Source organism: Phalacrocorax carbo, chromosome 1, assembly GCF_963921805.1.
Source record: "Phalacrocorax carbo chromosome 1, bPhaCar2.1, whole genome shotgun sequence".
Classification (NCBI taxonomy): Eukaryota; Metazoa; Chordata; class Aves; order Suliformes; family Phalacrocoracidae; genus Phalacrocorax; species Phalacrocorax carbo.
Window position 1 is genome coordinate 173,230,552 of NC_087513.1, and position 15,350 is coordinate 173,245,901.

A 15,350-nucleotide genomic window follows, 5' to 3' on the forward strand; every position below is an offset into this window, starting at 1 on the left:
CAACCCAAACTAAAACACTAATAAAGACCTCTCCTTTAACAGCTTCTTATCCTATCTTCTGATTTTAGTAGTACGTTCTGCTTGTCGTTCCTGGGACTCCTTTGTACACTGTATGCATCCGTTAATCTCCAGAGGTATTTCTGTCCTCTAACAGGAGTATTAATTGAGAGAAAAACATTAGGTCTGAGCAGATAGAGATATCACTGTCTTTGTATGATATGACTGTGGTCACCTGAGTCCTTTTCCCCAATCACAGATGTAGTCATCAAAGAAGTTATTGTAATTAACATTCTTAATGATAAGTTCAGCACAGTCTCCAGAAAATGAATTGTCAGCAATGTAATACCTTAACTAAACAGGGTTATGGCAAGATTTTTGCACTGCACTTGTTCTGTACTAATGCCTTCTCATGATTACCTGCCACCTTTTGCCAGTTCTCTGTATAAAGAAGTGTATATGTATTACATCGATGTCATAGTCACTGGCCTCTTGGCACACTTCATTTATAGCTTCTTTGCGTCTTTATATTTGGTGATGTAGCAAATGGAGCACATGGGGTTAACCAGTTTCCAAAGGGTGCTGTTTAACAATGGTTGGCCTTCTGAATCACGGATTAGCAAATAATCGTTTGTTCTGATGATGTAACATTTGTAACTTACCATCATGTTACTAAAGGGAGGAGTTCTGTGAAAATTGAACTGGTCTCTCTGGTTTATGATCCTTCCTGTTCCCCTGCTCATGCACTGACTTAATCTTACTCATTTGCCATGGTTTCAGCTGGGATAGAGTTAATTTTCCTCCTTGTAGCTGCTATAGTGCTGTGTTTTGGATTTAGCATGAGAATAATGTAACACATGGTTTAATCCCAGACAGCAACCAAGCACCACACGGCCACTCACTCACCCTCACCCCCAAGTGGGGTGTGGGGGAGAACTGGAAGGGCAAAATAAGAAAACCCATGGGTTGAGATAAGAACAGTTTAATAGTTGAAATAAAACAAAATAAAAATAATAATAAATGGTAATGAAAAGGAAAACAAAAAAAGAGGAACAAAACCCAGGAAAAAACAAGCGATGAAACTGCTCACCACCCACCAAACGATGCCCAGCCGGTCCCAGAGTTGTGATCACTGCTTCCCCCAGCCAACTCCCCACAGTTAATATACTGAGCACGACATCATATGGTATGGACTATCCCTTTGGCCAGTTTAGGTCAGCTTTCCTGGATGTGCCCCCTCCAAGCTTCTCGTGCACCTCCTCGCTGGCAGAACACGGGAAGCTGAAAAGTCCCGGACTTAGTACAAGCCCTGCTTAGCAACAACTAAAACATCAGTGTTTTATCACATTATTCTCATGTTAAATCCAAACCACAGCACTGTACCAGCTACTAGGAGGAAAATAAACTCTATCCCAGCTGAAACCAGGACAATCTTACTCAGTAAACACATTTGTTCCCTAATTCTCCTTTAGACCCTAATTCGCAAACAGCTCGGAGAAATTCTGCTTTCAACCCCAAAAGAATCAAGCAAAGAAAAAAGAGTGTCTTAGCACTGAAAAGTAAAAGAAAGTATCTTAGCACCGGAAAATTATTCTAGTCATTTCATTCTAACTCAGCATAAAATTAGCTCCCTGGAGACTGCTGATAAATACATTTATCTTCCTAAATTTTCATTTGGCTAAGAATCTGGAGTATATCAAGAGTTTCTTTTTAAGGCAGTTCCTGCAAGGCAATACTAAATGTTACTACTTCTTATTAGAGGTAAAAAAAATAGATTATATTAATGTTTTTGCTACTGGAAGTGTAAGTGTAAAGCATTTTTAGACATTCAAGTGAAATTTTTCCTGTAGGTGCTAAAAATTGTTATTTCATCAGTGCTGCAGACCTTCTGAGGAATACGCTTGATACTTACTGATAAGTCCTGAAATGGAATTCATTTATTTTTTTTCCCTATTTCAATCCCTTTTCTTCCACAGATAAGTGAGTAGGAGTAAGGATTCTCTCACCACCTTGTACTCATTCACCCCGGCAGTGACCATAGTTGAAAAAACAATTATCATCTTCAGCTGTCACACCAAAACATTTACCATAATATGTAAAAGAAATGGTTACTTTCAAGCATCAAATGCCAATACAGGGAGTATTGCTGTTAATGAATACTAATAAATATTTCTTTCCAGTGATACCATAGTGTGTATCTGATGGCATACAATAAAATAAAACATGTGAAAGGCTGGATGCATTCAAGATGGAAAATCATGCTCAGACCATGGAGTGAACAGGAAGGAGGAAGCCATTATTCAGCATGACGGATTGTGTTTGTGGATTTGACAGTTGCAGGATGGAGATTCCTGCTGAATGCCAAGCCACCTCCTCTGCATGTGGCTGCAGTGTTCTCAACTTACAAACCACCTTGATTACATAGTCCTGAGCACAGTCCACTGCTGACTCAGATCTGTTATCTGTAATAGAACTACAATATCTCCTCTTAACATAGCATTAGTGATTTCTTGCCCTTCAGATAAAGTGGACTTTTACAAGAAATTCAGTGATACCAGTACCAGTTCCTTGCCAACCAGAAGCATCAGAGCTGCTTTTTTACTGAGAATCACTGTTTATAAATTATTTTCCCAGCTGAACATTGAAGATTATGTGTACTATTCAAAATAAGGGCACGTTAACTCAAAAAAACAAATGCACTAAGCATACATACAGAATAACATGAGAATGTTCCCAAACTCTGAAATAACTCAAATAGATCGGCATGCACTGATGCATAGATCAATCGAGTCACAGCATGCTTTTGTTTAGTTTAATAGTAGATATTCTGCAAACAATCATAACATTTTTAGTTGCACACTGCAGAGAAACTATCATAAATGGATTATTTGTGTGTGTTCTTCAGCTCATATTCTATTCAAACCAATGTAAGGTTTGTAATTTTTTTTTTTAAGGTTGAATAAGTTTCTGGTGATTTTCTTCGTATGGTTAGAAAATGCTTTGGTAAACAGCCATACTTATTATCCATTTAGAATACATTGACCTAGAACTTTTCGAAGAGTATTCATCATATCCTTAAACACTTAGCTTACTTTGGCATCTTAAAGCCAAATGATTTGGGTAGTATCCAGCAGTTTAGTGGTAAAGCGGTCCATTGTCCCACTACCAACAAAGACCACTGGAATTTCTCATTATTTTCACTCAGTCTTAAAGATGAGAACTGATAGCTGAATGGCTCTTTTGTTGCTGGGACAGAAAGGCTGGTTAAAACTGTGAACACCATTTGTGTTAATTATAATGTCAAAATTTGTTTTGGTACTGAGTCATAACTAAACCAAACATTTTAAAAATTCCCCAAAACCAAAAAGTTTTACATTTTTATTTTAAAAATTAACTTGGGAGGGAATTCTGATTTCAGTCCAACACAAAATTTCTCATTGTTAGTCATATCATTTATACAACTACAGTTACAGATATTTACTTAATTTTATGGGTTGATTGTGGAAGTCCATAATAAAACACATGCCATAACATATTAGTTGAAAGAGGATTGCAGGATAATGGAAAGATACAGTAAACTGCTGGCTTCCCTAATTAGTATGTCGAATGTTTACGTGCTCTTCTTGTTAAGTACCAAACTGTTTCATCAGAACAAAAACACGAGATACTTTGATCTGGAAAATAAGGTAAGATGTTTCAATGATACACTGCAGTCACAATTCATCCTACCTAACGTTAATCATCTATGAGAGGCATGTAAATTAGGAGGTTAGTCACCTCAGACTCCCTCTAATGTTTCAGGAGGAAGATGAGCACTTTCTCAAGGTGGCAGAGAGACTTGGTGGCTCCACAAGAGCGGAGGAAGCTGTGGTGGCCAGTGCCTCAGCAGTACAGCTGAAACTGGAGGGACCAAGGGCAGGTTCAGGCACTATCCCATACCTCCTGGTTTTCAAAACAAATCAATGAAATACTGTGATTTTTCCTACTTTTTAATTTGGTTTGGAGAGGGGGGATTTTGGTAGGAAACATAAGAAAAATCCTCTTGATTCCACAAAAGCTTCTATGTCATTAGAGAAAAGAAAGTACATTTGGTCCAAATCATCCCACCAGCTTCAGCTGTGAGCTCTGCAGAAGAGCTATATTACCAATTCATACAGGAAGAGGTGTGCCTTTATTCTTCAGCAAACTACATTTATGACTTCAGAAATGGTCTTTAACAGGGTCTGGAAAGAAGCCAAGTCAACTTTACCTTTGGCCTACAGGCAGGTCAAGCAGAAATGATGATTTTGAGGGACAAAATGGGGAGATTAGAAAGATACCTGAACTGCAAGATTAATTCAGCAAGAGGCACATAAATCCCTTGGGTGATCTTCTTTGTATTCTCTGAATTATATTGTTTTCTGTTACAGGAATGTGAACTCAGAATACATTATTGCAAGCCTATGGGAACATCAGCATTATGGGATAATGCAGATACACCTATCTGTCATCTTGAGCAAAAATAAAGGTGAATGGAACGAGGCTGGTATAGTGTATGCCCCTATGACTAAAAGCTTTTTATATTCCTAGATCCAGGAACCACAGGAAACTCTGCAGGAAGTGAGCTCTGGAAGTCACCCACAGCAACACTCAGCTCAAACTGGAACAATTGCAAATACTGGATCAGCTCACCAGGGCCTTGTCCAGCTGAGTGCTGGAGTCCTCCAGGGATGGAGATGCCACAACTGCCTTGGTTTTTGTACTGGGACAAGTCTCCCAGAGACATAAGAGGTTACCTACTGGTGACTACCTTCAAACAGCTCTGTCCTTTCACAAAGGCTGATGCAGGACGGAGGAAGAGGTGGTTGTCCTTTGTATGCATCGCTGCTCCCATGCAAGAATTTGGAGAACCCTGAAGGTGGAAGCAGTAAGGAGGGGAAGATGAGAGACTGACTCCATTCCCCTAATCCCACTCACTCTGATATCAGAGCCTTTTTTCCTCTAAAGCATTCAGCTCCTAGTCACCATATTTCCTCAGAGGCCTCCACCAACTCCCATACATCTGATGCCCTTTTCCTGAGGGGAAATTTCCTCCCCTGGTGCAATTCCCAGATATTATACTTTACGTGTTGTAGGGAAATAGACAGGGATCGGCGACAGGAGGATCACGGGCTGTGACGGAAAGGTAGACTCCTCCCCATAGGAGTGGCAGGAACAGGAAGCGCAAGAGCTACATAAGCGTGTGACGCAGTTAAAAAAACGGACATTTTGCATCCATCATATTGATGTCTGTGCATCACTGTCCCCAGGGTTGGTAGAGCCTTGTGTCCTGGAGATGTGCAGCCCAAGATAAGTTCTCCCACAGAAGCGTACAGCAACGTGTCAACTATGTCCTGGCTTCTCCTAACTCTCCCTCCACTCTTCTGTAGAAAAATCCCTCCCACTTGAACTTCCCACATACCCTTTCCCATCCTTCCAGGCCAACCCCCAAATTCCCAGCGACTCAAAGCCCTAGTTTTTCCTGTCCATCCAACTCAACCTCTCACCCATTGTCCCTCACCTAGTCTCCCTTGCTCCAAGCTTCCTGGCTCCTGCCAGCCCTTCCTTTCTTCACACAGACATGACTCTCCTGTGCTGTTGCCACTTCCTGCTGTCACCACCACTTCAGAGACAGAGATTCCACTGGATATCAAAACCCAGGACACTCTCTGCCTAACCCTTCCTGCTTTCTGGATTTCCCTAGGGTTTCCTCTGCTTTGGCAGGGATCTAAAGACCTCACACTCTTCACCAAGAATCCACTTTGGTGTTTGCTTAGTGGGCAAGCAAAAAAAGTACTTCCATGAGAAAGAGGAAAAACAGAAGCCATAGATAGAATATAACCTTTCTGCCATTTGAATGATTTGAAATTTTTGTCTACAAAAAAGATCGAATATAACTGAGGTTAAGTGATAAAAATACAGGGCTCTAGAAAGACAAGCAGACCTAGAAACACCAAAATTATGTCATTAAATGAAAGAAATGCTGGGCTGTTTTAAGTGGGAAAGGAACTCAAATTGGCATTATTAAGTCTTATCAAGGATAATGAAAGCTACATAGTTGTAGCCTGTGTGGCTGGCCGTTGGAGTGGAAACCAGAACTTCTATGAGGCTTTACATACACAGCATAGGGAAGGTCAGATGCCCCAAGACAGGATTCAAATCTACGTTTTCAGCATACCTACCATTCAGGCACTTTCAGCTACTTTACAGTAAATACAAAGATCAAAACATGTCTTACTTCTCATTCACAGACCGGAACCTGTAAGTTGGTGCCTACATGTCCTCTTTCCAAAAGCATACTTCTGAAATGTGCTGGTGATAGAAATGTTGCTGTCTATGTAGTACAAGTAAAGCTGTGGAGGGCTAAGTGGGCTAAGGGGAGACCAGGATTTCGTTTCTTCCAGTCTTTCAAGTGTCAGATCTCCTACTTATCTGAGTTTAATTGAAAGGGCGTTGACCAGAAAGCATATAAACAGGCCTCAAAGGAGGGAGCTCTGCCCAAACCTACTTTGTGCAGGCTACAGAATAATGCACCTCTGAGGAGGTGCCTGTCCTGTGACTTTTGAATTTTCTGCTACACATTAAAACACATTTAAGAGAAAGAGTAGAGAGTGTGTATGAAACCCCATCTCTCCCATCTAAACAATGTCACCCCTGGGGAAGACATTTTCCTTGGAGAAATGTTGGTTTCAATCCCTTCAGTCAGAGCAAAGTGTTGAATCTGAGTCTAACTTCCTCACTGAACAGCTTAACCACAGGGTATTGTATGAAAGGTGGGTGGCAGATCCTCCTCTGCTGTCTGTTCTAAAAAAGCACCCACAAAGTATTTTCCAAGGAGCCTTCTGGGTGTGCATTACGTGGTTTGGTTTTTTTTTTTTTGAGAATGTCTGCAGGTTTGAGCCCCCCAGGAGACTTCAGCAGAGGAATGCCTAGCTTCTTAGGTGGGAGATAGCTATCAGGCTGCTTAAACTGTTCTGGGCATGTGCCAAAGCAGAGCTCTGGACACCCAGAGGAGCTGAAGCCCAGACAGGCAGGTGCCTTCAGCAAGATTCATATAAAGCACCTAAGCACTTATGGTGCAACCAAGGAGAATTTCATAAAAGAAAGAGAAAAATTATTTTCCCAATAACATTTGCCCCACTAAGGTACTCAAAATTTCCATTACGAAATTTACTTTGAAGCTTAAAATTACGCCACTGACACCTTGACTGAACTAAATACATAGACTGCTGTTTCCCCGAGTGCGTTTGGGATTTACAAAGTAGGTATTCCATTGCCTAAGGCCCCCAAGGATCCCAGACTTCTGGGCTTGCTTGAATCATGTCTAATGCATATCAACAGCACTGGGTTCAGCATAGGGCAGAGGTGCCACGGTCACTTTAATTCAAAAACAGTGGTGCAGGAGAAGCAGCAGCAGTGGTGGAGGTATCCATCTTTTGCAAAATTTGTAACCCAGGTTCGCTGAATTCTGGCATCAGACTGCAAGCACAAGACCAGATAAATCCTTCCCAGTGAAGCCGTGGTGTTATCTGGTAAGACTTTTATATTAAGGTAATTACTGGCTTTTTAAATGTTATTCCTAATGAAGTATATTTTGAAGAACTTATGGAAGTTCTTCCTGTCCCAGCTGATATCCTGCATGGACCAGTTTGGTCCGCAGTTATGTTAATGAACCTTTTCTGTTCAATAAGCTTCCCTGCTCTGTAAAAGTATAATGGAGTCTAACGTGTCGTACTCCAAATGGATGGGGACTGCACCACAGCCACCTACCCCCGTCTGTGACTAGGATGAATTTAGCCCACTTCCACTGAAAAGGGCAAACAGTGACAGCAGCTGTCTGTTGGGACAAGACGATAACAAAGTGTGAATAACAAGCTTCCCTTTCACGTTGATATTATGCAGATTATTCTTATTTGGTAACACCCGGAGCTACTGAGATACTTAAACACATGCTGTTTGGTTAAGTAAACTATGAAAGAATATGGGAACCCAAAGGCACTGTAAGAAAAAAAAAAGCCTAACCTCATTGCCAGATTGGATTCAAAATCCTGCAAAGCTGGTGAACGTAGGCTGGAGAAAACAAAAGACAGCAATGCTATCTATGACACAAGAAATAAAATAGGAAACTCAGCACAGGGTTTGAAGATTTCTGTGGAGGTGGGTGAGTCACTGTTGCTCACACTTTGAAGTCAGTGAGACAAGCCTGTGCGTCACATATTGTTTCCTCTTAATCTGCAGAGAACAGGCCATCCCAAACCATTGATGGAAGCCAAATACTTGGAGCACAAACGAAACGTGACTGGACATGGGTTTCTCTTAGTCAAGCATCCTGGGAGCCTAGAACCACAAGTCAGACTCTGTCAGCAGTTGAAATACCTTTGGTTTACAGGTTAACAACCTGATGATAAAAATGAACTGTGGCTGAAACTAAGCCTACGTGGGCCTAATGTAATTAGGAGCCAAGTTTCATACCGCTATAGGGCTGATACTACACCCACTGAAGTCAATGATAATCTTTCCGTGAATAACAGAGGCAGGCCCTTTCATCTCTTGATGCCTGTACTTATAAAATGCGGATAACGGTACTTTCTTTCTCCTATGTTTGCAGCCTCAAAAAAAAATTTGCAGCAAGGACTGCTTCTTTCTAGGCACTCCATGTGGCATTTAACACCTCCAAATTCCTCTCTTGTTTGGAATTCAAAGCTAGAAAAAAACATTAGGACTGACATGCCATTTCCAGCAGTTATGATGTTTGTTGTACACAGAGTACCACAGAACTGTATAGATCTGAAGACGTTAAGTCTATGGCTACCACTAGAAACTCTGTAAGTAAGTGTTATCGGCAGTTTTTCAAACCCCTGTCTAAAAACTCTGGGGTTTTTATTTCTTCTTCTTTGAACTACAACAGTAGTATAAAGCTTGTGAAGGCAGCATAGCTGTTAAATATCTAAGAATTTCATAGGAGTCTACAGGCACAAGGCTGACTGCATCAGTGAAGATAACTGCTAAACTGAGTAAGTTGGATATTTATGTACCTTTTATTCATACAGTGCTGCTTAAATGAGTAGTTCAACATATTACATTAAGAACAGTCTCTAGCACATACAGGACATATGACAAAAGAAAGCCTTGCATGTTCTATATTGTATTGAACTGTACTGAAAATTGAGATGGACCCTTCATTTCATCTTTAAGTTACTTATATGAACATATACTTGGTTTGGTTTTTTTCCCTTTATGAGAAGTAACTATACCTTGCATAGACTGTTATTATTCACTGTTTTGGAAGACATGTTGGCAGCCTCGTTAGTTGACATCCTCTGTAAGTCTTGGGTCTTCTGTTTTTTTCAAGTAAATATATGTCTACTCGAACATGGCATGCTGGAAACACATTTTAGTACAGTTTTGTACCAAAGTTCCACACCATTGAACACTATGCAAACATATACACTACATTAAAGGATATTAATCTTTGTTTAGGCTTAAGTAGACAGAGTCAAGCCCTTTCTAGGCTATAAGCACCTTATTAATGTATATGATCAAGTAAAACAGTGTTAACACTCGAGAGGAATCTCTCAGAGTTCTCAAGTGTCCTCAGTTAGACCTCCAGATCCTGTCAAACTGCTGTCATGTCTCAGCATACCTGAAAGGTCACAATTTCAGGAGAAAAGCCAGAGGTAACAGCCGTCAGTCCTTCATACTTTGCAGGACCCCTTCCATCTTGAAAATCTGCTGTCTGTCCTAGTGGAACTGCCCATTTTAAGGCTAGAAATATCTCTTAAAATTATAGACTCTTTCAAAACTTTTGTAAGCCAAATACTTTGTTGTTGCTTTTGGAACAAAACAAATCCTTGGGCAACTAAGCATAGAAAATAGGGCTGAACAACCTGTTCAGAAATCCCAACCTGCCTAAACACAGCAAGTTTCAGCTTGACGAAGACTGATTGTGCTGAGGATGGCCTGAAGCCCACAGAATGGAGCTAACTTCCGTGTCAGTTAGTTAGTTAGGAGCTTCAGTGAGCTGGGGTAGACACTTTCATTTAAAGAGAAGGCTCCACTCAGGTATTGGAATCAGATTTAGTTTTGCTCACAAAATATAAACAAGAAAAAGAAAAATTTATTGAAATAACCTGGGTGGCATTTTTTCAGTATTATACATATCATAATCTCTGAGATGCTTGTTGGGGTTTTATGGATGCCAATATCTTCCACTGTTTACTCAGAAAGCTCTCAGATGTGGAAAATATCCTTGAACGTCTCATGGTGGCCATGGAAAAATGTAGGAGAAAGGAGCAAAGGGGACTGATTCACTACAGTGTTTTATTCCAAAACGACACATGGATGTAATACTGCTAGGATTGATTGAGTCATACGAACATAAAATTGGGTCAAAGAGGTAGTGGATTTGTCTTAAATTATCTATTAATGTTTTGAGGAAGGGGACACTGCCTCCTACTACTTCAAAATAGCGTGACATGTTTTTTTTCTGTAAAACAGTAGTGGCTGCCAATAATTCACCAGGCTCGTTGAAAACACTTTCACATGACGGCAGGTAACCATATGTTATAAACTAGCTGAGACCTGGGAAAACACTCTAGGCAGTGGTAGGCAGACAGGTAAACTTAGCCTCATGCTTTGCTTTTAAAAGTTCCAGTACGTACTGCCACAACCAGTTTTTGTTTTGGTTTTTTTCCCAGAGAGCCAGTCTGTAACCACAGACAAATGTTTTTCTCTGTTGAAACTCATCCTTATGGCACGACAGCCTGGCTAATTCTTGGTTATACTGCGTACGTAATAAGAATGCTCAAACATAAAAGGGATGAAAGACCAAAGCGGGAGAAATTTTCCCTCGATTTTATTTTCCAGAAAAGCAGAACCTGGCATACCCAGGTCTTTTTGTTGGTTCCCAATGCTCAAACAGTGGAATTGAACAGCAGCTACTGATGCTAGTTAGATTTCTAAATTTATTTAAGAAATCTTTCTTTTAGGCTTCTCCTTTGTCAGGTTTTTCCTACATGTTCTTTCTCCCATATTCTGGATTGAACTCATTCTGTTCAATAGCCTACAAGGTACAGACTCTGTCTTCTAGATTCTGATGTCTAGGATCTGTCATCTAGTTTCTGTTTTGTTCACCTTTTGTGACTAACCTTGTAAGTCACTCCTTATCTCACTTGTGTAATTGTGTCAATAAAAATTTCAATAAAATGACGTAAAGAGGCCTTATGTTCATGTCCTATGACTGCATCAAAATACTCTAGTGAGCAGTTTAAGGTCAAAAAAATGTTGTTCTTTGTTGCTTGTCCTAAAAACTCATCCTGGACATCTGCAAGTCAAACTGCTCTTTTTCCATACATTTAAACAGCTATAAAAATTCAGCTATGGAAATCTGGGCCCCAGTTCAGAAAAGCACAACTATTTGCTTAATAATGGATGAGACAAGGCTGACCTAGCTCACTTTTCCATGTATGGGCTGTGCAAGGCTAGCCAGAGCTAGGGAAGTAAGAAAATTATTTTCATAAGCAGCACAGGTGGTCACAACTGAAGGAAAACATATTCATTTCATATTTATGCGTATTTGTGCTCCTACTTTCCATTTGATCAGGGATCCTCTGCCCTACACAGGGGCTCACCACATCCCAGAGGGGGCTTGGAGCTGCCATTATGGACTGAGCCGGGTATTGCCGACGGGATCACACTCACACAGAGCTGTTGTTTAGCTACACGGCCGCACTGAAGGAGCTAATACTCTCTTGTTTAGTCGTACTCCAACTGCCTTTACTCACGGTGAGTAATTCTTTTGAAGTCAGTGTGTCTACGCAAGTGAGTAATGGCCTCAGGATCCGGCCCTTCAACAGCCTATGACGTGTTATGTTTCAGATGCTTTTGCACTGTTGTTTTTAATACTGCATTGCAATTTACCTACTGGAATTATCTTCTGAATAGCTTCTTTCCATGGATTCCATTATGTATATTCTTTTATTTATTACATTTTCACTTTGATCTGCATGCCAATCAAGATAAGCTCAATAAAGATAGAATTTTAATGAACACAAGGAACTATGTGTAGCTGCAACAGCCAGTTTTACTAGTTTTATGGGTGTGTGCATTTATTTTTACTTGTGTAATATCCAGATTGTAATGTTGCAGTGTGCGAAGCACTTCATATTCATTTGGTTCTTGTAAAGAATGAGATATCTCTATTATTTTAATGACTGTCATAAGTACCTCATTTTATCTGTTTGAATTTTTTTTGTTCGATTATACAGAATTAAAGGAGACTGTTAAGAAAAACAAATACTGAGTAGAATCATGACAAAGATTAATATCTTCCAGAGAGGATACCAAGGAGTCTTTAAGAACAGGGACCGCTAACAGTGAATGTCTACCACCTGGCTCCAGATAGGTTATGGATGGACATTTCTAAGTCAGGATCAAAGAAACTTGAACCTGTTAAAGCCCTTTTCCTGGAGTAGAAAGGGTGGGAGACAAGCAGCAGTTGTTGGGTGTTTCTTCTAGTAGGAAAGAAGTAGGGCAGGACTGAGGGGAACATATGGAAAACACACAAGGAAAGACTAAGTCTTAGATGGAGTCAAGCAAGCCTTGTGACATCTTTCACAGAATCACAGAATGGTAGGGGTTGGAAGGGACCTCTGGAGATCACCTTGTCCAACCCCCCTGCTTCAGCAGGGACACCTAGAGCAGGGGGCACAGGACCACATCCAGGCAGGTTTTGAATGTCTCCAGGGAAGGAGACTCCACAGCCTCCCTGGGCAGCCTGTTCCACTGCTCTGGCACCCTCACAGGAAAGAATTTTTTCTCATGTTTAGGTGGAACTTCCTGTGTTCCAGCTTGTGCCCATTGCCCCTTGTCCTGTCATTGGGCACCACTGAAAAGAGTCCGACCCCATCTTCTTGACACCGAGCCTTCAGATACTTATAAGTATTGGTAAGATCCCCCCTCAGTCTTCTCTTCTCTGAACAAACACAGGTCTCTCACCCTTTCTTTACTGTTATATATTTTTTCATAAGTAATACATGAGTTACCTGAATAAGGCATTCAACACAAGCTCTTGGAGAGATTTTTCTGTACATGTGACAAACCCAGTTAGATTACGATCAGGAGATAAAGGTAGCCTTCCTCAGTCCAAAGTACAGCCCTAGAGTTGTTAGGGGGACTGTTTCTATCACAATAGACAGGGGCCAGGAAAAAGGGCAGGTTCCAATTGTGAGAGAAGTTTTTAAGAAAAAAGCGGGAGGGTCGGGGGGAAGGAGAGTTCTGTGGTAGAAAAGGTCTTGCAAAAGGATCTAAAATATAGTTTGCCCTGCAACAATGGAAGATGCTTTAACAGATAACAGCCACCAGATCTGTGCAGGTATATGAAATTAGTCAAAATGTAAGCGTTAGCCTTCATTGTCTGTAATGTAACAACATTAATGAAAGTGATCATTGCTTCATAATAAAAGTGGTTGTTACCAAAGAGATGATGTTTTTACTACGGTCAAGCATGCACTTTGTGTTCCTTTTCATTTTCTGACAACATTGATTTACCCCACCATTGAAATCACTTGTGGGTGTTTAGACTGTGGCACAACATGGACAGCATATGGACCTATTCCACAACACATCAGTTCTGGCAATGAGGTTGACACCAAGATGCCTGTCCAAGGTGTGCATTGCAATGCAAAGGATATTTCTGTACAGCTTTGCCATTGCTAACAGAATTGTGCACTGGCATAGATTGTGAGCTGCTGGAGGATGCAGGGAAGATGTGCTTTCCCTCTTCTGGAGGTCCTTTGCATCACTGCTGGTGGAGTGATCTGAATGGAGTCCCGGCGCCTGGCTTCAGCCTTGGTTCCTGGAGGGCACTCACGTGTGTGCTGCACAATTCCAAGAACAGACACAATGTAAATTTGCACCTAAACAGCCACTTCTCCAGACCACTAAATTGCTAACATAGATGCACTGGTTGAGCACCAACCTACCCCTCTGAGTGAAACCTGGCATGAACCAAACTCATTCCCCTACCAAATTCCAGTGACAAATGCCTGTATTGGAAGGTATCTAGGCTCTTCTTTAGCAGAGGTTACTACAGCTTAGCAACTGTCAACATAGAGGAATCACCATCATGTGTCCACCCAGCCCTCAGCGAAACAGCAATGGGGCATGAAGAATTGCCTCAGAATCACCATCATAATTATTTGCTGTATATTAAAGGTGATATGATAAATGAGGTCAGATGCAATGAAGAAAGCAGATTCTCTTCCCTAAATTTACCCTCACCTTGCAGTACTGTCTCAGAAGCATGACGTATCACAGTTCAAAGATCAGTAAATTTTAACCAGTTTCAAGAGTTCATCTGACCATTTTCTTGATTACATTACTAAAGCACTTGTCGAGAAAATGATAGGAGGACTCCAGCAATGTAGGCAGTGGTAGTAGCAGCTCAGTTAGTGCCACAAAAATAACAATAATGTTCAGTGTCCATGAGACAGGGGAAGTGTGGAAAACACAAGGATCTGATGGAAGGATGAGGAAAAGGAGGATGGAGTATGCAAATGGGAATGAAGGATGAGACACATCATGTTCTTGCCATAGTGGAGAGAGTATATTATACACACTAGTGAAGGAGTAACACAGTACACCTGCCTCTCAATGTTGCAGGATGTTTGGCTGTTCATGGCTTGTGAATGCTTCATCACAGAAATTGTTCATGCTCCACTCTGAATGCATGTATGAGAGTTTATGGTCCTTGCCTTAATCTCTTGCTCAAATCACCCATCTCCCCTGTCAAGTTCATTCTCCTTTTTTTCAGAGTAGGACTTTTCTTCAACATGTCCTCAGTGCAACACTGGGCTTACCTGGACAGCCAGGGCTTGGTTTGAGCTCTACATTTCTGTTGGGACAGCTCTGTCACTGTATGTGGGATTTCCAGGTTTTGACAAATATGGACATACCAGCAAAAGGCCTGTCTATACTAGCCATAGCCTTGGAAGAAGACCACCCTTATACCGGCTAAGTACTCTGGCGCAGTAGTTTCAAGCACAGAGTGCATATGTGCATACCACTCTGTATTTTGTTCAGAAGTGACCATAGTCTTCTGCCTTGTTTCAGGGAAAATATTTGATTTGAAAGTAGTGGAAGAATCTCTGTTATTTTTCAAGCAGAAACACTAAAGTACAAACCATTTCTTTCACCAAATCATTATTCAGGTCTGTGGTATAGCAAGGTTTGACTTTAAATCGTTAGCAGAAATCCATTGCTAAAATTTTGGGATGAACTGGACAGAAATCTGTACAATAAGATAAAAAGGTCTCTTGCTGATTTAAGAAGTGAGT